This window comes from Eptatretus burgeri, chromosome 15, assembly GCF_056783735.1.
Source record: "Eptatretus burgeri isolate ZD-2024b chromosome 15, Ebu_testis_v1, whole genome shotgun sequence".
Classification (NCBI taxonomy): domain Eukaryota; kingdom Metazoa; phylum Chordata; class Myxini; order Myxiniformes; family Myxinidae; genus Eptatretus; species Eptatretus burgeri.
The window spans coordinates 27,616,364-27,643,421 of record NC_140975.1 but is presented as its reverse complement, the minus strand read 5'-3'; the positions used below and the strand labels follow the sequence as shown (position 1 = coordinate 27,643,421).

At 36.2% G+C, this 27,058-nt stretch overlaps 1 protein-coding gene and 1 long non-coding RNA gene across 4 annotated transcripts in view; one reads left to right on the top strand and one right to left on the bottom strand.

Moving 5' to 3' along the window:
• Positions 1-27,058, bottom strand: part of GRIN2C (glutamate ionotropic receptor NMDA type subunit 2C) — a 316,497-nt gene that overhangs the window by 79,862 nt on the left and 209,577 nt on the right. The gene's annotated exons all lie outside the window — the stretch shown is intronic.
• Positions 6,396-7,505, top strand: LOC147011797 (uncharacterized). The gene is made up of 3 exons (XR_015051664.1): positions 6,396-6,570; positions 6,691-6,861; positions 7,185-7,505. It is a non-coding gene; the product is annotated as an uncharacterized LOC147011797 (long non-coding RNA).

Here is a 27,058-nt window from a genome sequence, read left to right as displayed (position 1 = left end):
CCACAGATTGATGTTAAACTGCGGTGGAACATCCACCGACATTAGTTGGTCGACGTTAAAGATCCAAATGTGTCCTTCGTGAAGAATAGGTGACATCACTGGTACCCTGAACAAATTTTAAATTTCTGATTTAACCTACAGGGGGCACTGCATCAGCAGCACAGCTACGCCCCAACAAATGACACTACCAGCAGCCGTGTGCGGCATACGAAAGAGGAAGATTGCAATTAATCGAAATGGAATAAAGAAAAATTACTATGCAGAGTATAAATTAATTATAAACATACTTGTGCAAAGTGTAACAGATTGCACATGCTTACCCAAGAGATGCCTCGAAGGTTATGGCTGTGGTCTATAGTTGCCCTCATCAACGACAGATTCCACCATTATTTTGGTCAGGCAGAGTCAGTTATCAAGCAATTTCAGGTAGCATGGCAGCAAGTTGAATACATGAGTCAGATTGGATGCCTCCATCATGGCTCGAGCAAATGGAATAATGTTCCCAATTCATGGGATCTGTTCTGACATGGAGGGTGAAGACCAAATTTATTTCGATTGAAACATCGTTTGAGAAGTTGTTTTGATTTCAACACTATATACTCAACGTTGGCATGACGATGAAGATCATTAACTCAGTTGCAGCATTTGCAACAGAGACTGCAAGAAGATATATATATATATATATATATATATATATATATATATATATATATATATATATATATATATATATATATATATATATATATATATATATAAATATAAATATAGATATATATATATATATATATATGTATATATATATGTATATATATAAATATATATATATATATATATATATATATATATATATATATGTATATATAAATACATATGTATATATATATATATATATATATATATATAATGTATAAATACATATAAATATATGTGTATATATATATATATATATATATATATATATATATATATATATATATATATATATATACATATATATATATATATATATATATATATATATATATATATATATATATATATATATATATATACATATATATATATATATATATATAAATACATATAAATATATATGTATATATATATATATATATAAATACATATAAATATATATGTATATATATATATATATATATAAATACATATATATATATATATATATATATATATATATATATATATATATATATATATATATATATATATATATAGATAGATATTGATTTGGATGATATTGATATACATATATATATATATATATATATATATATATATATATATATATATATATATATATAGATATATATGATCGTCGTCTTTCTATAATGTGTGAGCATGAGTCAGGTGATAGTGGGGGCACAGAGGGACACGGTTCAATTTGTTCACCTGCCCTGTTCCTTCCGTGCAGTGCGTCAGTGAGACTCAAGCAATTCAGAATAAGTGGAGGGCTGAAGGAGTGGGGCCCATTCGCGTTGGGCTTGTGAGGCGCAGCAGAGCAACAGCGGAACTCGCGGAATTTAAATAGTGAGCGAGGTGGCAAGGGTGTGCGGTGGGTGGCGGGACGTGGGAGCAAATTCAATCTGCAAGCAGGCTGTTGCCTGGGAATATGGGAATACAAGCCATCTTTGTTTGCGAGTGGGTAAATGGGCGATGGGCACATGGGCCAGTGCAAATGTTCTTACAATAACATTGCAAGTATTTCACATTCCCCATTTCATTTGTCCCTTCGAAATGGAAATATCCTTTGGACAAATCGGAACTACTTTGACACTGACAGCCAAAAATGCAGAACTGCTGTTTCTTTATCCATGAACAATTATTTTAGTCCTCTTTAAACTGATGCTTGAAAAATATCAGTGATACTGCTCAGAGGGTTATCTATTTATTACATACGCAAGGTAGGGGAGTAAGGGGCTAAAATGATACTGTATAATATATATATATATATATATATATATATATATATTTCTTTATGATTATTTACAGGAGGGAAGTTCATGAAAGGGCAAGTTAAAACTGACAATGGGCCAACAATCAAGGGAATTAATGAACAGGAAACGAGCGGGAGGAGGGGAGGAAATTGAGGCGAGCAAATCAGATGGTTGGGTTAGGAAAGGTTAATGGGGTAAGAAAAATCATGGGTCAGAATTGGAGATGACACAGAGGTGGTGGTGAACTGCTTGGTTGAAGCCCTCGAGGGAAGAGTGGGGCAGAAGACCTCTTAGCTATCATACGATGGTGAATACAAAAAAAGCTCGCATACAAGCCTCGACGGTGTATACAACAACAACAACAACAACAAAAAGAGCCTCAGGAGGTGGTTCCGTAGATGGGAGATGTGATTGATCAGAAAGTTGATGTGTGCAGTTAGCCTGGATTTCGGAGGTTTAACCAGGAGGGGGAGATAATGAAAAACTAAGAATAGGACAAGGAGGGAGGCTTATAGGTGATGCAAAGGATGCTTTATAGGAGTGTGTGATGAGAGGGAGAAAGCCAAAGAGGAGGAAAGGGAAGGAGATATATGGAGGAAATGTTCAGAGGTGGAACAAAGGGGGGGGGGGGTTTGGTTTAAAATAACATTATAATGAGTATGTAATACCTCTATAGCCCCAACCCCCACCTAAGCTTTACACGAGTCAGTTCACCAACATATACATGATGTCTTTCGATTTATATATTGTATAGGGCATTGTGGTTTTATACCTCTCAGACCCTTTTATTTATTTTCACTGTTAAAGGTTTGTGTTAGTGAGGTTGATCATTTGCGTTTTCAATAGCTGCTCCCTGTTTTTGGCACATGAGCTGCACTAGGGACCAGAGAGATATCGCACCTTCACTCACACGTGCGCATGCACGCACGCACGTTACACCCACTGGCTGAGCTCAACCGAGTAAATGAGATGTCAACGTTGCCTGCACAAAGGCCAACGTTTTCAAGAGAAAGAGGTCAAAATCCTGCATTCTGACATCAGGGTTTGACAACATGTCACACCCAGAACCACGTTCAGGATGCAACAATGCTACGGTGGCTTTTCCCTTGTGTTAAACTGGGCCGTAGCAAATACGAAGGCTATTCTGGCTCGAGCTGCCAAGTGTGCCAAAAGGACTTTACCCATAGGTAACTTGGGAAGGTCCAATGCGACGCCACACATTTCATCATGAAAGTCAACCAGCTCTTTATGATGTGAAACTGTGGGATTTTTATGCCTCCGGTGATGAAGCCACTGGTGTCATTTTGTTTTCTGCTTGTCCGTCTATCCGTACATGCATACACTACATGGCCAAAAGGACGTGGACACCCCTTCTATTGAGTGGATTCAGCTATTTCAGCCACACCCATTGCTGACAGGTGTATGAAATCAAGCACAATACCATGCAATCTCCAAAGACAAACATTGGCAGTAGAATGGGCCACAATGAAGAGCTCAGTGACTTTCAACGTGGCGCCGTCAAAGGATGCCACCTTTCCCACAAGTCAGTTCATCAAATTTCTACCCTGTTATAGCTGCCCTCATCAACTGTAAGTGCTGTTATTGTGAAGTGGAAATGTCTACAAGCAACAACAGCTCAGCTGCAAAGTGGTAGGCCACACAAGCTCTCAGAATGGAGCCGCCAAGTGCTGAAGCGTGTAGTGCGGAAAAACTGTTTGTCATCGGTTGTAACACTCACTACCGCATTCCAAACTGACTCTGGAAGCAACATCAGCACAAGCACTGTTCGTCGAGAGCGTCATGAAATGGGTTTCCATGTCCGAGCAGCTGCACACAAGCCTAAGATCACCATGCGAAATGCCAAAAATCGGCTGGAGTAGTGTAAAGCTCGCCAGCATCAGCTGGAGTGGTGTAAAGCTCATCGCCATTGGACTCTGGACCAGTGGAAACGTGTTCTCTGGAGTGATGAATCACGCTTCGCCATCTGCCTGTCCGATGGACAAATCTGGATTTGGTGGATGCCAGAAGAATGCGACTTGATTGAATGCATCGTGCCAACTGTAAAGTTTGGTGTTGGAGGAATAATGGTCTGGGGCTGTTTTTTATGGTTCGGGTTAGGCCCCTTAGTTCCAATGAAGGGAAATCTTAATGCTACGGCATACAATGACATTCAAGACGATTCTGTGCTTCCAACTTTGTGGCAACAGTTTGGGGAAGGCCCTTTCCTGTTTCAGCGTAACAATGTCCCCATGCACAAAGTGAGGTCCATACTGAAATAGTTTGTTGAGATCGGTGTGGAGGAACTTGACTGGCTTGCACAAAGCCCCGACCTCAACCCTTTCGAACACCTTTGGGATGAATTGAAACGCCGACTGTGAGCCAGATCTCATCGCCCTCCATCAGTGCCCGACCTCACCAATGCTCTTGTGGCTGAATGAAAGCAAATCCTCGCAACAATGTTACAAGATCTCGTGGAAAACCTTCCCAGAAGAGTGGAGGCTGTTATAGCAGCAAGGTGGGGGGGGGGGGGTGGGGGCAACTCCATATAAATGCCAATTTTTTTGGAATGAGATGTTGGACGAGCAGGTGTCCACATACTTTTGGCCATGTTGTGCACATATGTATGTCCATACAAATTTTTTTTCTGTTTTCTCTGCAACCGCTTACCCAATTGACACAAAATTTTCATCATAGGTGCTACTACTCATGCAGCATTTTAAAAAACGATAATTGACATCATAGGTCACATGGGGTGGTAGCCATGTTGGGAAAACTGGGGAAAAAAATGGACCTCTGTATCTCCTAATCCGCACAATGGAAAAAATTGAAACTTGGCACCTGCAACTACTCAGGATGGGGAATAAGGGTGATTTGATGATGACGTCATTGGTGAAGTGGTATCCCAGTCCAAATTTGACAGGTAGAACGTTGCATTCGACCAGTATGAAAAATTTGTTGTTCATCTAGGGATAGATTGGTAGACAGAAAAAAAAAATTGTTATGATGTCATCGGTCATGTGGTTTGGCAGCCATATTGCTGAAAAATAAAAAGGAAAAATATCTTCTTCTCGAGAACTGCTTTAGAGATCAAAGTGAAGCTGCACAAAAATGACCAACTAGCCATGCTGAATAAAGTTTGATAACTATGATGTCATAGGTCATATGGTCTGGCAGCCATATTGGATTTACCCAAAAACTTTCAAAAATCTTCTTCTCCAGAATGGCTGGACAGATTGAGGTAAATCTTCACACACCTATTCAACATGCCTTGGTGATACTAGGGTGATAAAGAATAATTGATGTCACATGGTTGAGCGGCCATATTGGATTGAACTTGAATATTAAATAATGTTTTATCTCGAACAGCTTATCCAATCAAAGTGAAATTTACCAAATATTATCAAGCACTATAGTTGCATACATTGTGGAAATGATGATGTCATAAGTCATGTGGTATGGCAGCCATGTTCATTTGAATACCGAAAATAAAAAACCTTTTTCTCCAAAACCGCTTCACAGATTGATGTGAAACATGTTGCCTTACACGGCACAATGGCAGTGGATCACAACTGCAAAGGTTTGCATCGGTCGCTGCAGTGGTTTCCAAAATATTTTCTTAATACTTTCCTTGAAACCAATGTGGCTGCCACACCACGTGACTGATGACGTCAAAACTCCAAAGACATGATCGGTCACCCATTCGGAATTTGATTTGATAAAGAGGATGTCATGGGTCAGGTGTCCAATCTAAGCAGGGTAGTAGAGGATAAATGGGGCTTCTGAGGCACCCATGCAAATGAATGGGGAAAAGGGGTAAAACTCTGGATCAACCATGGAAAAACCCATAACAGGAGACTGATTCCTCCCCGCTCCCATATAAATGTATAGGGGAAACTCTCTGACAAACCCTAAAAAAACCTTAAACAGGAGAATGATTTTCTCCCCCTCCCATACAAACTAATGTTAAATAGGAGAATGATTTTCTCCCACCCCCCCTGCCCATTCCTCAAAGTCCCTGTCGTATCCATCGTGTTTACCCTGTGTTCCCCACTCCATCCCTTTCCTTCCACAGATCTCCTCATGTCTCTGTTCCACACTGTTTTTTCCCTTCCCTCTCTTCCCCCCCCCCACATCCCCCCACCTCCGCCCCCTCTGACTCTCAGCCCATCAGGTCAAAAGAGGATACTGATCTCTGTCCCATTGAGCACATGTTAAATTGAGACTTACTGATTTCCTATTTTCATTCCACTCAAAGAGTGATCCAATGAATTTTTTTTTTACATCCAACTTATTTGTAATTAAATTTATATTTTGGTTTTAATCATGTACATTAAAATTATATAGAGAGTCTGATACTTTTCACACATTCTGTAAGCTGAGTGCAGTTGAAAACAGGAAGCTGGGGAAATTTTCCAGAATTACTGAGCTGTTGAAAACAGGAAAGAGAACAATGAGGCAACTCCAGGCAAAGATCCAACTGACTTTCTCCAACATGGTTTATAAGCCAGGCATTTCTCTTCTGTTTGACGGTTTTTCATTTTTTCTCATCTTGTCCCAATGAATGAGACATGAACTATCTTTCATCCGACGAAGAAGAGAACCCATCACAATATTGGTAAGTTTGTGTGTGTGCTTTGTCAAGTACGGCTTTCTCTGAGAATGACAGTGAAGCAAATGATTATTAATTAAATGACGAAACGGCCAATAATTATTGTTTGTTTTTTTTTTCTAACAGCTTGTCCCCATCGTTGATCACGACTGTGGAGAACAAATTATCTGAATTACATGACGAATGGATTAAGATAAAAGACTTTATTGAAGAGATTTCTTCCTTCAGGAATGAACTAAATGATATTATTTTTGACTGCAAACAAGTTCTCTCATGCCCATTGGTCCTGAATTCAAGGTGAGAAACGCACACGTGCATGTGTGTATTTGTGTTTGTGTGTGTGTGTGTGTATTTGTGTTTGTGTGTGTGTGTGTGTGTCTATCTCTCTATCTGTATTTCTGTCTCTGTATCTCTCTGTCTGTCTCTCTGTATATCTGTATGTTTGTCTGTCTATCTGTCTCTGTGTCTGTCTATCTGTATGTATATATGTCTCTCTGTCCATTTGTCTCTCTGTATGTCTATTTGTCTCTCTCTGCTTGTCTCTGTCTGTCTGTTTATCCCTCTGTCTATATCTCCCTTGAATGTTGACTCATGATTATTTTTTTATATATTTTTTTCAGTTTAAACCCCTGTCTGGATAAACCAAGCACACAAGTTAATCGTCTGCAGGAATCTGACATGAAACTCAAGACATCTGAAGCAGACTGCTTGGAAATATTATCTATTTTTACAACTGAATGTTCAATATTTTTTAATCTGGATGAATTATACTTGTTTTCCTTGTAATTATCTGATTTTGACTTACAAGAAAAGAATAAAGGAGATGTAAAGGGGGGGGGGGGAGTAGTTGTTGCTCCCCAATGACCCATCACCCCCTCATCCCACCCCCCTTCCCTCCCCGTGTGTGTGTGTGTGTGTGGGTAAGGGTGGGGGGTGGGCTGAGGGGGGTGGTTGGTCAAGGGTGGGGGCGCACAGGGGGGGATGGGGGGGGTGGGTGGGGCTTGTGTGGGCGGGGCTTGTGTGGTCGGGGTTTCTGTGGGTGGGGTTTGTGTGGTTGGGGTTTGTGTGGGAGGGGCTTCTGTGGGTGGGGTTTGTGTGGGTGGGGCTTGTGTGGATGGGTGGATGTGTGGATGGAGCTTGTGTTGATGGGTGGATGGGTGGATGTGTGGGTGGAGCTTGTGTGGATGGGTGGAGCAATTTTTTAAATTAAATAAACATGTTGTGTGTGGGGAACTAATTAATTAATTAATCACTAATTATGTGAATATGATGAATGTGGGTGGAGCTTGTGTGGGGTGGGGTTTGTGTGGGTGGAGCTTGTGTGGTGTGGGCTTTATGTGTGGATGGGAGGGGCTTGTGTGGGTGGGGCTTGTGTGGGCAGAGTCAAAAAAATTGCAATTTATCTTTGTGTTTTGTAATTCCTGTGAATAAAATGAACCTAAAGTCTCTTCCCCCATTAAATCAGATACCTTATGAGTCCAAGGAACTGTATCTATCACATCAACGATTTTAAAAAGCTCATTTGTCCACCGCTTTGTATAACCTTTTTCAAAATGAGATTTCCACCTATATATTCTTACAATATCACCAACTTTGAACTTCGGCTTTTTGACATTAATTTATTTTTCATATTTTAATTTTGTAAATGTTTCTGATGGTTTAGTATTCGTTGAGGTGCGAATCATATCATCATACTTATCTACAATACCCTGAATAAAAGATGACCATTGTTGAGAACCGAGTTGGGTGAATTTTTATGTAGTCTCTCTTTTAAAGTGCGATTGAAGCGCCCAATAACAACCGCTTTTCCTTCATTAAAGGTACTGTATAATGTAATGCTGTTATTTTAAAAAAAATTCATAAATGTCTTGTTATAGAACTCTCTACCCTCATCAGTCCACCATTTTTAAGGTTTTCTCTTACTTTTATTAAATATCTGTTGAAAGGCGAACATAAGAGTATTACTTGTTTTGTTTTTTAAAGGGACAACCCATGCATATCTACTCCTCAAATCAATAACGGTTGAAGCATACTTGTACCCGTTATCATTAATGAGTTCAATCAAATCAGCAGACCAGATATAATCAACTTCCTTGGAATAAACCTTCCTTCTACGAAACTTTGTGAATATTGGTTTATGTAATTCATCAGCTAATTGTTCTTCAGTCTTAATGACATCATTAGAGCCTATAAGTTTTTTGAATTTCCAAGCCCAAGTTTCAATTTAGTACTGATCATCTTCTTCACGATGAACCTAACAACTTTTTCTCTCAAGGTTGGATTTTGTATCAGAGACAAATTATACAACATTTCTCGATCGGCTTTATGCTTTTCTTCCAAAGTTGTGGAATTTCCATAATCAATATCGTGCCTTATGCACACTTCATCAACCCTATTGATGGGTTTACTCTATAGTTTAGGATTGTCTGCCTCATCTAATTTTTCATCCAAGTTTGTTCCTGGACAACAGAAAGAATACCCTGGTCGATGTAATTCCCCTGGTATTCAAGTAGTTGTAAATTTACTTCCTGATAAAAACTTTTGTACATCTCCTCCTTGTTTGTGTTTGGAGATAAATTTAGTCTTTTTTTGAGCCACACACCGAACATGTACCTTTTTGTATAACCCTGTTATTTTTACTTTTAAAATAAGAGATATTTTTAGTATTAGTTTTCTTTTTACATTTGAGACAATAACTTATTTATTTATGAGAAAAATTCCTACAGAGTGCGGAAACCTTTTTAGTTTCCAACATGCACATTTGAATCTTAATTTTTAAAACATAAAGAATCCTCAGAAATTTCTTCACTCTCTCCTCCATTTATTTAAGAAAAAAAATGAAAAACTTTAATTAAAGTCAATCACACCAACATCATCAATAATATAATCTATATCTCCACTTTCTCGTTTATATCTTCTCCCTGAAAACGATGTTAATAGTCTTGTCGAAAATATTTCTAATAGACTTGTCAATTCTTTGTTTTCCTCCTCGGTACGTTGAGATTTATTTATTTTCTGTAATACCTCCAATCTTTCTTTAATCTCACTGGTTTCCATATTTTTATATTTATTTATTCTCTTTCTTTCCTCCCTCTCTTTCTCCTCCTTCTCTCTCTTCTCTCTTTAGTCCTCTCTCTTCTCCCTTTCATCCTTCTCTCTCTTCTCTCTTTCCTCCTCCTCTCTCTTCTCCTTTTCCTCCTTTGTCTCAGTTTCTTCAACTCCTTCATTGTCCCTTACTATCCTTGAATCACTTACACCCCATAGAATATCATACATATATTCATCAGGATTTCTTGTTATTGCTGTATCCAAAATTATTTTTTTTTACAAAAGGAAACCAATAAAATTTCTTCTGAATTTATAAAAGAGCCTTGCGTTTTCTTACCTTCATAATTTTTTCATTATTTAACATTTTAACTAAATCCAAAGTTGTTGGTTCATTAGCATCAGTATAAAACCAATTTTTTTAATTGAAAATACCTCATTCTTATGTTGTAGAACATATTTATTAAAATACCGAATACCCTTTTCTTGAAGGTATGCTTGGACACAGAAATGATAATTTTCTTGAAGCCTTCTTGCTGTCATTTATGTATTAGAAATATATGATAGATTAATATTATGACACAAAACAACCCCCCATCTTCCCATAGTTAAATCATTTTGCATTTCCTTACTTATTATATATAATCCTGTTTTTTCTGTTTTCATGATATAAACTAGGGCAAAACCATTATTAAATTTACCCTTATTAAATTATTTTATTTGTTGTTTACTAATCGTGCTTCCACAAAGCTCATTCTCAGCACCAAGTGGATAAGATTCTTCCTTATGAGACTGATTTAATTGTTCCAGGTATTCTAGGTTAATTTTAAATGACCAATTATACCCTAAATCATTCATATCATACCCCATTGTTCTATTCTCATACAAACGATACGCCCTTCTTTATAAAAATTTATATGAATTAGAACTGTGAATTCTGTATGACCTGGAGATAAAATCAACACTTCTGTATCTTTGGAATACACAGCCGTTTTGTTTGAGGATATATATTGTGATAAATCACTTATTATCACCAAGTCATTCGCGTCAGTCGGGCTTGGATAATTTTTTAATTTATAAGCATTTTTCATTCTAATATTTTTTGTTAAACTATATTTCTGACATTCAGCATGTGCCTTTGTGTAATAATTTGATAAATCAATATCCAGTTCTTGGGAAACACCAAAGATAGAACCATCTTTACCAACGTAAGTCATTTATATTAGATGAAAAATAATGTTATAAAAATTTTTATTTTTGTTGAGTTGAAATAACACATATAGACATAATTGACCACAACACTTGGAATTTAATAATGGGACTTGAATGCTTGTTAAACACCATTCTGTAAGAATTTTTTAACTTCAATAGGAGGTGGAAGACCAAAACTATCAAAATAATAATTGTCTTGACTATTAAAAATACAAACCCAATGAGAACCGTTCCCATTATTATCTTTTAAGTTCATGATAATATTCTTTGTATGTTTAGACATGTTTGTTAATTCATCTCTCATACAAATAACCACATTATGAATTTTTAATTTCTTACAATATTTGACAAGTTCTAAATTTGATGTTGTATTCTTTCCAAATTCTTTAAACCACTTATCAATGCTCATTTATTTATTAGAAAGATATAATCCATTACTCCTTTTAGTTAATTTTGCACCTGCTTGTGTGATAGAAGAAAGCATATCTCCAACTAACAATCTCACTTTTACAGGTAGACTTTCAAGTTTTTCAGCAAAATCTACAATTACACCACTTCCACTGATTTGTTTCTCCAACTCTTTGTTATGTCTTTCCAATTCTTCTTGAGCCCAGAGTTGAGCCTTCCTTTCGTTGGAAGCTTTCACCGCTGCTGAAATACCGCCCGTCAATTCTCCAGCCACACTTAAACCAGCAAATAAAGGAATTAGAAATGGGAGAATTCCTCCACTCATCTCTCTTATTGAATATTTTTTCAACATTGGTTTTGACATTTTAATTTTAAGTGAGCCAGTATCGTTCAAGATTTTCACCTGTTCTCTTGTGAGCAAAACATCAATTCCTACTGCTCCTTTGCTCTGAATTGTATTAACGTTAATCGTACAAGGCTTTTGATTTTAAACACAAGATGATAGTTTATGAAGATTGATTTGATTAACATACACCCCAGTTGGCACTTTACCACTCATTTATTTCACAAAAAAATTATGTGAGACTAATCATAACACCATTATCTGTATTAATCTGTAATTCTGTTTCTTCCAAAAGCAAACAATATTGTTACGGCTGTGGAAATTCGCAGAACAACATCTAGGTCCTTAGTTCAGTTATGCCGATAAGTCCGTGTTCAGTTAGATTTCCCCACCGATGTTTAATGGGATTTCTTCATGTCACTCGGGCTGTGATCTTTGAGTTAGCTGTTTTTCTTTACTATCGTTATTTTGGACCAACCACACCACCAACCACTTTTCCACAAGCGTCCAACCACACCACCTTCACGACCACCACACAACGCCAACCACGCCACCATTACAACAACCACGATCACCTCAACCACCAACCACACCACCAACCACCTTTTCCACAAGCGCCCACCCACGCCACCATTACAACAACCACGATCACCTCAACCACAAACCACACCACCAATCACCATCTCCACAGCCACGCTACAACCCTCTCCGCATCATAAACCATCTCCGCCATGGAGAAAGAAGAAGGCGTTCTGATAACGCACGGATTTTTCCTCTTACTTTCCCGCGTTTCGGGACGGGGGAGGGGCGAGTGGAGAGAGAATAAAGAAGAGCGACCGGAAATGACTGCTACGAAAAACCCCGACCCACGAGGAAAACGCCCCCCTTCTGGAAGTATCCTGCAGGAGCTGGAAGGAGGGCGGGGCGGGAAGCCAAGGGGGGGGGGGATAAAAGCCCGTGCTGGAAGAGCGAAGGGGGCTGTCGAGCGGCTGTCGAGCTGTCTTGGTCTATGGGTTGGTTGTTGGTCGGGTCGGTGGAGGTCTCGGTCTGGGTGGAGCAGCGAGTCGGTGGAGGTCTCGGAAGTGTGGAGTTGTGGGCAGCCGCGTTCAAGCCTGGAGTCCCCGCAGTCGGTGAAGAGCTTGAGAGGGTCCACCGAGGGTCGCCCAACCAAGTCACCACAAGGGTAAAGGTAACCTGCGGCGGCCTCTTGGAGTTCCTTCGGTCAACCAAGCTCTTTGAACATAAAGGCCTATGGGTCCAGTCTGACTCCCTTGCCTTTGAGGGGTCTTTCTTTGCTTTTATTTGTGTGAATGTTGTGGCGCCACATCCCGCAAGTAGAACTGTGTAAGTGCTTGTAAATAATAATCATAGACGGTTGTAGTGCTTTTACCTTGATCGTGTCTTGTCCCCTTCCCCCATTCATTGCATCCCTGTTTACGTGTGCATTATAAATGGATGTCCTTTTGTTAATGTTAACCAGTTCGTCGTGTCCTTTTTCCCCAATTGAACTGCTATCTTGCTCTCGGAATAATAGCGGGCTTTTTAATAGCCAAGAAAAGAATTGGGTCCAGCGAGGTCTCGCGATAATACACCACTCGGTTATCCCAGAATGGAACGAACTGCTTAAGCGGTTCGTGTCCAAGCAGACCTCGCTGAGGTACGGTCTCTCGGTAGTCTGCCCACGTGAATACTTAGGTATATCGATAATTCGGCGATTGACCCTGTCGCGCGCGGATAGAGTGTTGACTAGGCCGTGGTGTGCGTTTGGAGCACACCCGTGACTGGTTTCCGGCGTTGTTCCGGAAGGTCGCGACTGAATTGTCCGTCCGGTGGGCGAGACGGCCGCCATTGGCTAAAGTGGCTGTTCGCACGCTGGGCGGGCGGCAAATTCGTAACAATATGTATCAACTTCTTCACTCTCTCTTTTTTCAATGTATAGGGAAGTATCCACTCGATTAGACTTTATAGTTTCCTTTTGAGCTCTCAGGTCAAACGCATAGATTGTATACAAACTCTGAAATGCTGTCATATCCAAAATAGGTTCTTTATTACAGCGCGTGCGCTGTATACAATTGCACCGAGTATGAAATGTCCCTGGCGTCGTCTACCACGTCTCCGGTGGGTCCGGTGGGTCCGGTGGGTCCGGTGTCCCCCCCCACGTGCCTCAAGACAGCCAATGACCGCCGTCTGGTAGATGCAGTGCGTAACCTCGACGGAAATGGCGACAATTGACGGAAATACCCCAGTATTTCAATGGAAATTTGTGAAACTAATGTGTTATATATGTGATAACCATTTAATTTATTGCTTGACGGAAAAAAAAAACGAAGAAACGCTCCCCTCATGTACGAACGAAGGAACGAACGAACGAAAGACGTCATTTCCGTCCACCATGGCATTTCGCGCCGAACGCAGAAAGCTAAGTTCTTCTTCTGCTATAATTCTCTTTAATATTAGCCAGAAACAAGTGTTTCGTCATGCATTAGTAGTTGAAATTTACTTACAACAAGAACGAAAAAATAATCTCCTCAGATTCAACAAGAACGAAAAAAAACCCCGAAAACATCACGTGCAGGACAAGACCAATCGAGCTGAAGGAAACGATACTGTAACTGCACTGCTCCTGATTGGTCAAGGGACACCACGTGTGTTGTGTGGGCGGTGTTATGCATGAGGATTCCAGGCTAAGTTCTTCTTATGCCATCATTCTCTTTAATATTAGCCATAAACAAGTGTTTCGTCATGCATTAGTAGTTGAAATTTACTTACAATCATTCTCTTGCGGCCTCCTGCCACGCTGTATCGAACGGTTTCATTCCTTCTGTTATATATATATAAAGGTGCTTATCACAAAAATAAGATTTTTACATTTCAAATATTAAGTATGCTTTTTAATTGTTTTTCAACTGAAAAAGCATAAATTGCATATTTTAACATTAGTGTACTCATTTGATTCACCACACGCGCTGCAATGAAGGATTTCACTTGTTTCCATTACTTTCACACACCTTTTGGTAAGACTTGTATGCTTCAGCAGAATCATTTTTTTCCCAATTAATTTCCAATCTATCTTGTGGATAAAATGTTCCATCTGGAGAAACACGAAGTTGTTTCACCTCAGCATTATCACTCAATGCATTATTCTTATAAGTGGCACTATCACCATCTGGTTTTTAAAAAAATGATCCACAGATATCATGGCTTTCCTTCCAGAACACCCAAATTCCACGTGTAAGTGGTTTGGTTCAGTTTAACGTGTTGACGTCTTCTTTTAAAGTATGATACATTGAGTGGTTTCTTTGAGTTAAGGCTTCTATTCAACATCTCTTCTGTTTTAAGATTAGGAGTATATTCACAAATATACCAACTCATTTCATCAATTACAAATGTATTCTGATCACCAAAAGCACGACCAACACCAAAAAGTAATCTATTTTCATTATCATTCCTTTGTAGTTGAAATCTAATTTTAAGACCATACAGAACTTTATGATGATCACAAAATCCAAATATACCTTTAAGAGAAACTGCCACAGTAAAACTATTATCTGCTTTTGTATCATCATTATACATTCCTTTCCTTTGACTATATCCAGGGTCTGTGTTTGTTCCCGTTGACATATCAGGAATAAAACCTTCGACAGACCCCTTTCCCATTCTATCACTGAATGTATAGAGTGTAAATTTCATCATTTCAGATGCAGCAGAGACATAATCAACCGCTTCAACTTCTTGTGTTCCAATGCACAAATGAACACTATCAAACATTTTCCAGAAGAAATCATTTACGAGTGTAGCGTTTGTGTTATTCCCAGCCTTAGTGAATGTAAATTGACACAACAACAAACTTTCGGATAGATTCAAATAAGTTTGTTGATTACTTATTTCAAAACGTTTTGTTCCATTTGCATTCCAGTCTATTCCAGTTATTGCATTTACCTTGAAGTAATCTTCTTTTTTAGTGGAGTTTGAGATGACAATGGTATCATCCAAATCATCGATACTATGAATTGCTTCCATACTTGTATTTATTTAGGAAAAAAAGATGTTACAACTTTTGGAACCCTGACCCAAGTATTTGAATTATTTTCTGTCGTTCTTGGGGAGACAACTGAGTTTTGCCTTTCTTAATTTCTTTTTATTGTTTGTAATTTATGAGATTCCTTTTGGGCATCTTTTCTACTCTTTATAGCACCCGATACATTTCCCACAGCAGAAGCAGTTGAACCAATTAGGTCTTTAGGTTTAAGAATAGTTGAACCTATACCAATTAGAGTACCAATTATCCCATCTCCTCTAAATTGATGTCCAACACCCCTTTGTCTCTTAGGTTTATAGTATCCTCTACCAAGACACATACCTTCACCCTTGTAGTATGGGGAAAGGAACATTCCATTCCCTGTAATTATTTTATATTTTCCCAACTCGTGTTTCCTCACAATAACCATCATATTTATTTCTTGGAAAACTTCATGTCGGTGACTTCAGATGGATATAATTTCTCCATTTAGAGAAATCATGTGATTATCTTGGTCGGTTATCCTAAAATTTACTCTGTATATGGTTTTTCCTGACACAGGTAGATAAACCAGATTTTTGGGTTCCATATTGAATTTATAACCAATTGGGGTTGAGTATGTGCTGAATGAAAATATTGTATTTGTTCTTATTCCATCATTATAAGCAACATCAATCAAATCACAGTGAATTAATACCGAATTTATTCCTGAGGATATTCGAATGACATTATCACTGTAAAACGCCCCATTAGTTTCAATCTCTTTTGAGGAGAAACCCAATAACTCTCTAAATGAATTATCAATTATGAAATCAACCTTGTAGTTATTTTTAAGTTTAATCATTGATTTTGAAGTATGTTTTTGAATATCAATAACAATATTTTTTGGTTCATCACCCTGTTCTTTCATAAGACGAACAATTTCGGAAGATATTTGAGAAATCTCATATGCTCTGGGTGAAACTGTTATCGTTTTGTATCCACTTCCCGGATTATAACCAAACTTGTCATTTTTCTCGGTTATATTAAATAAGGTATTATAAGTTTCCATGGACAGTAAAGATGCCTCATATTCTTTTGTTGCGTCAAGTTGTAGTGGGTATGGGAATGAAGATGTGTGCTCGCTTGTTGTGAAATTAGAACTAAGATTGTGCATCTCATCTTATTTAAGGGCCCTGTCACACCTTGACGTTTTAGCCAGCGTATGGCAAGGTCTCAAAATGTATGTAAAACGCTGGTGTACGCTGAACTATTGATGTTTTAAAAAAAATTTTGGGCGTATAATAACGTGTTGGACGTATGCAAAACGTATTAGTAATGTACACAGAACGTTTTAATCACATATAGATAACTTATACCAACGAATGCTGAGCGTGTTGTCGGCGTTCACAACCTATGCCCAACGATAGTCTAACTTATGCATAGCACGGCAGCATATCGCCGACGATCATGTGGCGTAGGCTATTCATAGGCTGCGGCTCGACGATTCAAATCATAACCGCACTAGACATCGAAGTGTGAAGCTGCTGTCACACCTTGACGTTTTAGCCAGGATATGCCGACGTATGAAAAATTTGCCGAACCAAGCTGGCACACGTCGAATACGTTATGGGTAAGTTTTGTATACATTAATAGCACTCTGGCTTGTAGTACGCTGGCAGACATCATAGTACGCTGGCATACGTCGTCATACGCCGAGTACGTCGAGAAATTTTCAGCATGTTGAAAATTTCTCGACGTACTCGACGTATGACACACGTTCCGCATGCGCTGGCATAAGTTGTAGGCACGCTACGCGATCGTTGACACGCGTCGACAAACGTTACTCATAAGTCGAAACACGTCAAGGTAATGGTTAGCGTCAGTGTTCCAGACTCCCTGGTTTTTTTTTTTTCTTCGGTATGACGGTGATGTTGACACTTCGATTTCTAGTGCGGTTATGATTTAAATCGTTGAGTGGCAGCCTATTAATTATATTATATTATAACCGCACTAGATATCGAAGTGTTGACATCACTGTCATAGCGAAGAAAAAAAAACAAAAAAAAAAACAGGGAGTCTGGAACATTGACGCTAACCATTACCTTGACGTGTTTCGACTTATGAGTAACGTACAAGTAACGTGTGTCGACGTGTGTCAACGATCGCGTAACGTGCCTTCAACACGTTACTCATAGGTTAGAAATAAGTTTCGGGTATGCTAAACATTACCTCGACGTGTTTCGACTTCTGAGTAACTTACAAGTAACGTGTGTCAATGATCACGTAACGTGCCTACAACTTATGGCCAGCATTATGCGGAACGTGTGAGTCATACGCTGGCATACGTCGAAAAATTTCAAGCATGGAAAATTTGTCCAACACCTCGGCGTACTACGACGTATGCCAGCATACAAAGACCTATGCCAGCATACTACAATGTATGCCAGTGTGCCCTTAACGTATTCGACGTGTGCCAGCGTTTTAGCCAAATTTTGCATACGTCAGGCATACGCTGGCTAAATCTTCAAGGTGTGACAAGGCCTTAATATGAGATAAAATGTCTTTGTATTGACATTTATGAATTATTTTCATGTTCATCAACTGGTCTAAAATGGCTGATGCTTCATTAAAACAATTGTTATTTCCAGCCTTCTTACTACCTAACAACAATAACAGTCTATTAACTAATTGTGATGGGTCATTTGGAAGAAAACCAACACCTGAACCAAGGATACTTAAAGCCTGAATAATGTGTTTCTCCTTCTCATTCTTCCTACTTTTACCAGAAAGACTAACCCGATAATTAAGAGAGTCCAGCAGATCAATATATACTCCATCATCATTATTTTCCATGTCCAATGGTTGATCAAAATACTTTGATTCATCCCTCACAGTTGAACCTTGTCTTCCCTCTTTTGTGAGAAGAAACATTAATCTCGGAGTTAGTTCAACAGGGGGTTGAGAAGAACTCAAGAACCTTAAATCATCATGAAATATCAATACCTTTTCTTGAACAAGATGAAATATTGCTGGTTGTTCTGTTGGAATGAGTCCTGCTTTGGTTTTTGAATCTGCTGAATATTCATTGTTTTGACGAGCATTCACAATATAATCAGGGGGTTGATTAATCTCTTTCAGTTGTTGAAATAATCCTTCATCATCATATTCTAATTCTCCTAAATGCTCCAATTCTTTCTCCGTCATTTGACAGAAATCTTTTAACATTTGAAGTTTTTTCGGACTATATTCTATGGTGGGAACTGTGGAAACATCTATAATTTTTTCTTGGGAAGATTTTAAAAGTGGTTTTTTTCAACTTTTCAAACCAACTCTTGATATTCCATAAATCTTCTTGCTCTTTCTTTTGCATCCATTTATTTATTGGAAAATATCATTTAATGAATTGTAAAGATCAACAGGGAAATTTTCCTTTTCTTCATCATTAAAGTAGATGAGTTCAAATAAATCCTTTTCTTTAAATATTTCATCAAATTCTTAATTAACATTAATATGAGTTGTAATTTCTTCTTCACGAATACTTGTATCTCTGCTTTTCATACATCTGCGTTGAGTTTCTTCATCAACATCAAAACCGAATGATAAAATCTTAACCCCACTCAGATGTTTAATAATTTGTCTCATTCCTTCTGGATTGGTTTCTAATATCCCAAGACCACCACATTTTAGTTTCTTTAACTCACTCTTACAATGTGAATATTTTGTTGTACCAAGAGAAACCTCCTCAAATATTTGATCTTCATTCCTCAATCGCATATGTTCCTCTACTGAAATATAGTAATAATCTTCACCTTCTACTTCTCCAGGTCTTATTGTTCTAGTTGTTGTTGATACAATGCGTATCAATGGATGTTTTTTAAGGAAATTTCCAATATTCTCATTTGTACTATCCAAGAACCTTGATTTATGAAAGTTTTTTCCAGAAGCAGATTTACCCACAAGATTTATAATGATAGTTGTCATTTATAAAATAAGAAATATATCCCTTAATATCTCATCTTGTTTCACAACAATATATTTATATTTTTCAGTCGTGTGCTTCATATAATCCCAAAATTCCATTTTACTACATAATGTAGAACAATTATCTCTCCAAAAATTGTTTATATCTATTGAATTTAACTTGAATAAAATAAAAGTATTAGCATTGTTTCTTCTGGAACGATGAGGAAGTTGAAAGTATGATTGACTAAGATAAATACAATTACAAGAAGAATGTCTCCCTCTTGTGTAGTAGTTGTCCATTACCGTTTGGTTTCTCTCATTAACACAATCATCAAAGATAACGAGGTTCTTTTTTGACTTCTCCAAATGTTGGGGAGAAGGTATATCATCCGTATTATCACTAAGAATACAAGTTATCGGTTTTGATTTATTTTTATATCTCTGTGTATCACAAAATAGTTGTATTATAATATCTTCAATGTTGTAATCATTTAGTTTGTTTTGAAGTGAAAATAAACCTATTATATCTTCTTTTTGATAACCAGCATTAAAACCTTGTGAAAGTAGTTGATACTCAGGTTGAAAACTCGACTTTGTGAAAATGATCATAATGTAAAAATTTGGGAGTCAGTAGCATCTTTAAAAGTAAGCAGGTTTTTCCACATCCGCTTGAACCAACTATGAGACATCTTAACGAATTTGGAAAATTTTTATGGTTGTTAAATTTTATCTTATTTTCCCAAATGGGTAAAAATCATTCATTTATATATTTTGAAAACAGGTTATTTAAATTATTATTATGCCTGGTGTTGGCTTAATGGTTAGGGAGGAGGGCTTTGAATCCTGGGATCCTGAGTTCAAATCCTGCTCAGCTGTTGAATTAATACCAGGTGGGGTTGACTCTGCCTGTCATCCTTCCGAGGTCGGCAAAACGAGTGCCAGCATGCTGGTATACTGTGTCGGAGTGGCGACCCGTCCAGGATTGTACCCAATAGCCAAGGAGACTGCTTAGGCAGCACCAACGCTCTGCACAGAGTGTGGTCCCAATGGATGGATGGAATTTATTATTGGCTTTTTTCGAAACTCTATATTTTATCCCAAGTTCGGGTTTAATTTCAAGATAATCCATTATTTTATTTTTACATTTTCTTGTGTTGATATTTCCCTGAAAATGACAATAGTGAATAATATATAACAACAATCCTTTGAACATTTCTCTTATACACTCAGTTTCTTATATTGTAAAGAATGGTGTGTTATCACCCTTATACTTTACATTCATTTCTCTAATCAATCTTGTAAAGTAATTCATTTTTGGTGTAAATCTAAAAGAATTATTTTCCTTTTTATATTTTTTTATTATCATTAATTAGAAGATAATCACAGAATATACATTGTGAATAGGCTTTTGACTCTGTGTTTAATCCCCGTATTTCACACGCAGGACAATTCTCAAATTTGTCATATGGAGAATGAGGGAATTCAAGAGGCTCAAATTCTAACATATTTATAAAGTAAAACTTTACTTAAACTAAAATTCATCTTCGGTATCATCTTCGTTACTTTCACAATAATCTATAAAACGACTTTCATAACTATCGTTTGAACACAAACTCTCAATATCATAACTGTCATCACTCTCATAAGCTTCAAAATCTTCAGTTGAATAATGACTCATACTTAATTAGTAGAAAAAAACATTTCCATCGAGATTTATATACTTTTTTTCATTAACAGCTTCAACTACTACATTTTTTTATATTAAAGGTAATTTTAAAATGATCCTTAACTACTATTGAATGAAATGTTATTTCACCTGATATATTAACATCCTTTATTTCATCAGGATGTACATATTTGGGGTTGTTGAAAAAAAAATACAAATTTCTCCTTGCATATTACAGATGGTCTTATCTTTTCTTTCTAAAGCTTCATCCATAAGGTTTTTATTTTTTGATACTTTTTCTTGTTTCATTGCTTTTTCAAGTTTTGAATATATTGCCAGAAGGAGAGGAGAAACTTTTGTTAGAGATACCTTAATTGATGTTCTTCCAGGTATACTAAAAGCCCTTCCACTGAAGGAAATTGAAGAACTCATATTATTCACCATAACTGTTTTTATCCAATAGTTGTTATATTTATCTTTGTTCAATTTTACATCCTTGACATATTTCTCAGTATCTTTTACAAATGAAGAGATTGATTGAAACTTGTCTTTTGTGTCTTGATACATTGTATTTATTAAGTGAAAAAAGTTGGAGGATAAAATGGTTTTAAGCACAGATTCACCTATAAATTAAACGAAATTTTCATCAAGAACATTATATTTTAAGCAAAGTTTTATTATATAATTATGGTGAATACAACGTACTGCGATGTTTGTAATCACGAATATAAATATTATTAAAAAACACCTTCAAACCAACAAACACACATTCAATCTTTTCAGACAAATATTTCCACTTGACCAAGAAACAAAACATTGTGATAGATGTGATAATGATATTCTTAATTTTTTTTTTAATAATAAACACCTTCAATCACGCAAACACAAGAACAATGAAGAAAAGGAAGCTAAATTCTGCATTGAAAACACTGATGGGGCATTTAAAGGGCATATAAAAATAAGATTGTTTCGTTTTCAAGACCCTGGACCATCTTCAATCATGGAAGCTGTTGATATGGTTAAACAAAGTATTGAAACTATAATTAAAAAAACATTAAGTGAAATGAAAACTTTTAAGTTTTATATGGGAGTAAAATTGAAAATGGTAAGACAAGATGATGAAACTACTCCCTATATGAGGACAACCCCTCACTTTATCTCATCATTTCAAGATTTTGTAAGATGTGATGTTTACGATGAACTCCAGAGACAAGAACAAGATGTTGATAACACTGTAGTAGGTGGTGGATTTGCTATTACAAAAATAATCTTTTTAGATATACACATCTTAAAATCAGATCCTCTTCAAGCTTCTTCTTATATTTATTTACCAAAAGAGATAAAGCTTAAGAATGCAGTTGTTAATATTCAAAACAAAGATAATAAATGTTTTCTATGGTCTGTTCTTGCTCACTTACATCCTCCACAATGGAATCCTGAAAGGGTTGAACATTATAAGAAATACGAGAATACATTAAATGTTAAATATTTAAAGTTTCCAATGTCATTGAGAGATATTCCTAAATTTGAGAAAATGAATAATCTGTCTGTTAATGTATATGGATTAACGGATACAAACAAAGTTCAGATCTTAAAAATTTCAAACAACTATAAAAATGATGAAACACACATTGACCTTCTCCACTTTACTTCAAAGGAAAAATCACTTTATGCTTTCATCAAAAATTTCTCAAGATTAACCAAATCACAACTATATAAGAGAAAATGTAAACCATATCCTTGTAAGAGATGTCTCAACTCCTTTCACACAAAAAAACGATTAAATCAACATTCAAAATACTGTAGTAATCATAAATCAACCGTAATCAATTTACCAAAAGCAGGTTCAAACATATCATTCAAAGATTTTAACAAATTTATAAAACAACCGTTTGTTATATATGCTGATTTTGAAAGTATCCTTGAAAAGAGAGATAGTTTCCCCAAATCCAAATAAATCATACACAAATAAATATCAAAAACATACTCCTTTTGGTTTCTGTTATTATATCAAATCATCTGTTGGTGATGAATACAACAAGTTAGAACTTTATAGAGGAGGAGATTCCTCAGAGTTTGCAAGACGATTGGAAAAAGACTGCATAAGACAGAGAAATAATGGTGAAAACCAATAAACCAATGTCATTAACAAAGGGAGAGAAAAAGGAATTTAGAAAGAACAGTATCTGTCATATTTGTGAGGAGAAAATTGAGGGAGACGTCAAGGTTAAGGATCACTGTCATCTTACTGGTAAATATAGAGGTCCAGCTCATTCCCGTTGCTATCTTAATTACAAGCCTCCAAATTTTATTCCTGTCTTTCTTCACAACAACGCTCACTATGACACACATCTATTTATAAATGAACTTTCAAAGACATCTGGAGATATTTCTGCCATTCCTAACACAGATCAAAAATACATCTCATTCACAAAAACAATTCATACATCACCCATAACCCATATCAGATTTCTTGACACATACAAGTTTATGTCAAGTCCATTATCTAACTTAGTATCAAATATTAAAAACTTCCTGAATCTTAAATCACATTTCTCAAATCAAGAAGAGATTGATCTCTTATCACAAAAGGGAATATATCCATATGACTATATGGATTCATTTGAGAAGTCTAAAGAAACATAACTTCCTTCAAGGGTAAGTTTCTATGGAAATTTAAATAAAACTCATATTTCCAATAGAGGTTATACACAAGCTAAAAAGGTTTGGGAGAAGTTTAATATAAAGAATATTGGAGAATATCATGATTTGTATCTTAAAACTGATGTATTGTTATTGGTTGATGTGTTTGAAACTTTTAGAACAGTCTGTCATAATAAAAATTCTTATGGATTAGACCCCGTTCACTATTACACAGCCCTGGGCTTGTCTTGGAGTTCTATGTTAAAAATGACAAAACAAAATTTGGAATTAATCAGTGATATAGATATGCTTTTAATGATAGAGAAGGCTAAAAGAGGAGGAATATCTCAAGTATGTTCCAAGAGATATGCTAAAGCGAATAATAAATATCTTCCTGATTATAATAAGAATGATGACAACTCTTACCTAATGTATTATGATGCTAAAAATTTGTATGGGTGGGCTATGTCTCAATCTTTACCTTATGGCAAATTTAAATGGGTTAAAGAAAAACATTATGAAAAAGTTTTACTTGACATTGTTGTCTCCTCTCAAAAAGAATTGGATGAAGCTGAAGTTGGATATTATTTTGAGGTTGATTTGAAATATCCAGAAGAACTTCAAAACAAACATAAAGACATACTTTATGCCCCTGATAAAGAAAGTCCAAGAAAATAATGGTTAAGTGATTACCAACAGTCATTTAATATAAAAGGTAAATCGCCAGAAAAACTACTTACTACATTAAATGATAAAGAAAGTTATGTTTTGCATCAAAGGAACTTGAGACAATATTTATCTGCTGGGTTGAGAGTGAGAAAAATTCATTGAATTTTGAAATTTAAACAAAGTTACTGGTTAAAGAAATATATTGATTTTAACACAAAAAGGAGAACAGAAGCAAAAATAGATTTTGAGAAGGACTTTTATAAATTAATGAATAATGCTGTATTTGGAAAGACTATGGAAAATGTTAGGAATCGACAAAATATAAGACTTTCTACATCTTGGAAACAGGCTTCAAAGTTAATTAATAGACCAAGTTTTGAACGAGCGGAGGTGTTTTCAGAGAACTTTTGTGCTATTCATTTGAAAAGAGAGAGTATTGAAATGGATAAACCTATTTATATAGGAACATCAATTCTTGACTTGTCAAAGTCATTAATGTATGACTATTACTATAATAATTTAAAATTAAAGTATAAGGATAATGTGTCATTGCTACAAATGGATACGGATAGTTTTATATTAGAAATTAAGACAAGAGATGTATATGAGGATATGATTGATAATATTGATATATGATACAAGTAATTACAAGTCTGATAGTATGTTGTTTTCATTAAAGAATAAAAAGGTTATTGGTAAGTTTAAGGATGAGTTCGGTGGAAAGGTCATGAGAAAATTTGTGGGTTTGAGATCAAAGTCTTATGCTTTTATGTATATTGATAATAATAATATTGAAAGGTGTGATAAGAAGCTAAAGGGAATAAAGAAAAATATAATCAAGGAAACAATAAACTTTAAACATTATTACCTTCGCATTCTGCGAAAGGTTATGTTTTCGTCGTTGTCTATTTATTTATTTGTGAATATGTGTGTTTGTTTGTTATTCGCATAACTCAGAAAGTATTAAACCGAATTGCATGAAATTTGGTGGGATGATTCGTGAGTATCCAAGGATGATTTGATTACATTTTGGGAGCGATCTGGTCAAAGGTCAAGGTCAAGGAAAAGGTCAAAAACACTCTTTTGAGCATAACTTCCTTCATAATACAACTATCGACATGCAACCACCGCCATATTATTCCTTGACGAGATACTTTTCGGATATGTAGTGTCAGATTTGACGTAACATCATTGGAAGTGCGTTTAAATGACGTCACAAGATGACGTAAATTTTCAATTTTCGATCTCATCAGTTTTGATCATACCGTTTTGTAGGACTTACCTTAAGGACATTACACACCAAATTTGACTTCGATTGGACTGACCGTTATGACGTCATTGACGTTTGAACATAACGTTTTTCAATTGTGGCTAAAATGTTCTGATATTTTAAATTCAAATATCTATATAATTTATAAAGCAAAGTCTCCCAAATCCAGGCATTAGGATCAGTACCAAAATATCTGTTTATTGATGTACAGGTTTTGCCAATTAACTCTGTAGTCAAGGTCAAGGTCACACTCAAGTTCAAAATATACTTGTAGGAATAGCTTCAGATCTAATAGAGCTATTGACATGAAACCAACGTTAAAACGTTCAGTGAACTACGAGCTTTCAGAATGGTAGTCCCCGATTGGACGTGACATCCCCGGAAGTGCATCAAAATGACGTCAAAAGATGACGTCATTTTTCAACTATTTAATTTTTCAGTGTTTATCATTCCATTTTGTTGGACTGCCTTCAAGGAGGTTACACACCGAATTTGACGTCAATTGGACTGACGGTTGTGACATCATGGACGTTTTAAAATTACGTTTTTCAAATGTGCCCGGAAAAAAGTTGTGGCGGCGAAGGTATGCGCTCTACCAAGTGCCCGTTCTAGTTACAACTGTTTAACATTAAAGAAGGAAGAGTACAGAAAAATGAATACAATTCGAAGTTATAAACATCAATTATATACAGAAGAGATAAATAACAAAGCATTAGGAGCTTTGGATGATAAAATATATATTTTAGAGAATGGAATCAAGAGTATCCCGTATGGTTATAAGTATAAGTGTTAAGGGGCGTCTTTTTTTAACTGATTTATAAACGATAGAACCAAGCAATAACCAAACAAAATAGTGGAGATGTAATCAGCCTTAGTATTTAAATGGAAAAAAAACGAATGTAAGAAATATCAAATAAGTCTTAGTGAAGAAATAACCAGGGTAAAAGTAAATAAAACAAATAAGCGGATAAATTTAATTTCAAATAAGTTGGAGGATGTCAAGAAAAAATTAATATCCTTGAATGGACTGAAAACTTTGATGGTTATCAATTGAACAATAGAAAAACAATTTACTACAATCTCAAAATGATATGTGCATCAGGAGGTGGTCAAACAAGAACATTAAGAGAAGTTTATCATTTTATTTCTGCCCAACAAAGACACATAAACCAAGAACGAAGTTCTAAAATAATATTTGTGAATAAACTTGATGGTGATGAATGTAATCGGAAAATTAATTTATAACCTCGAATAGAACATGGACAAATATTTATT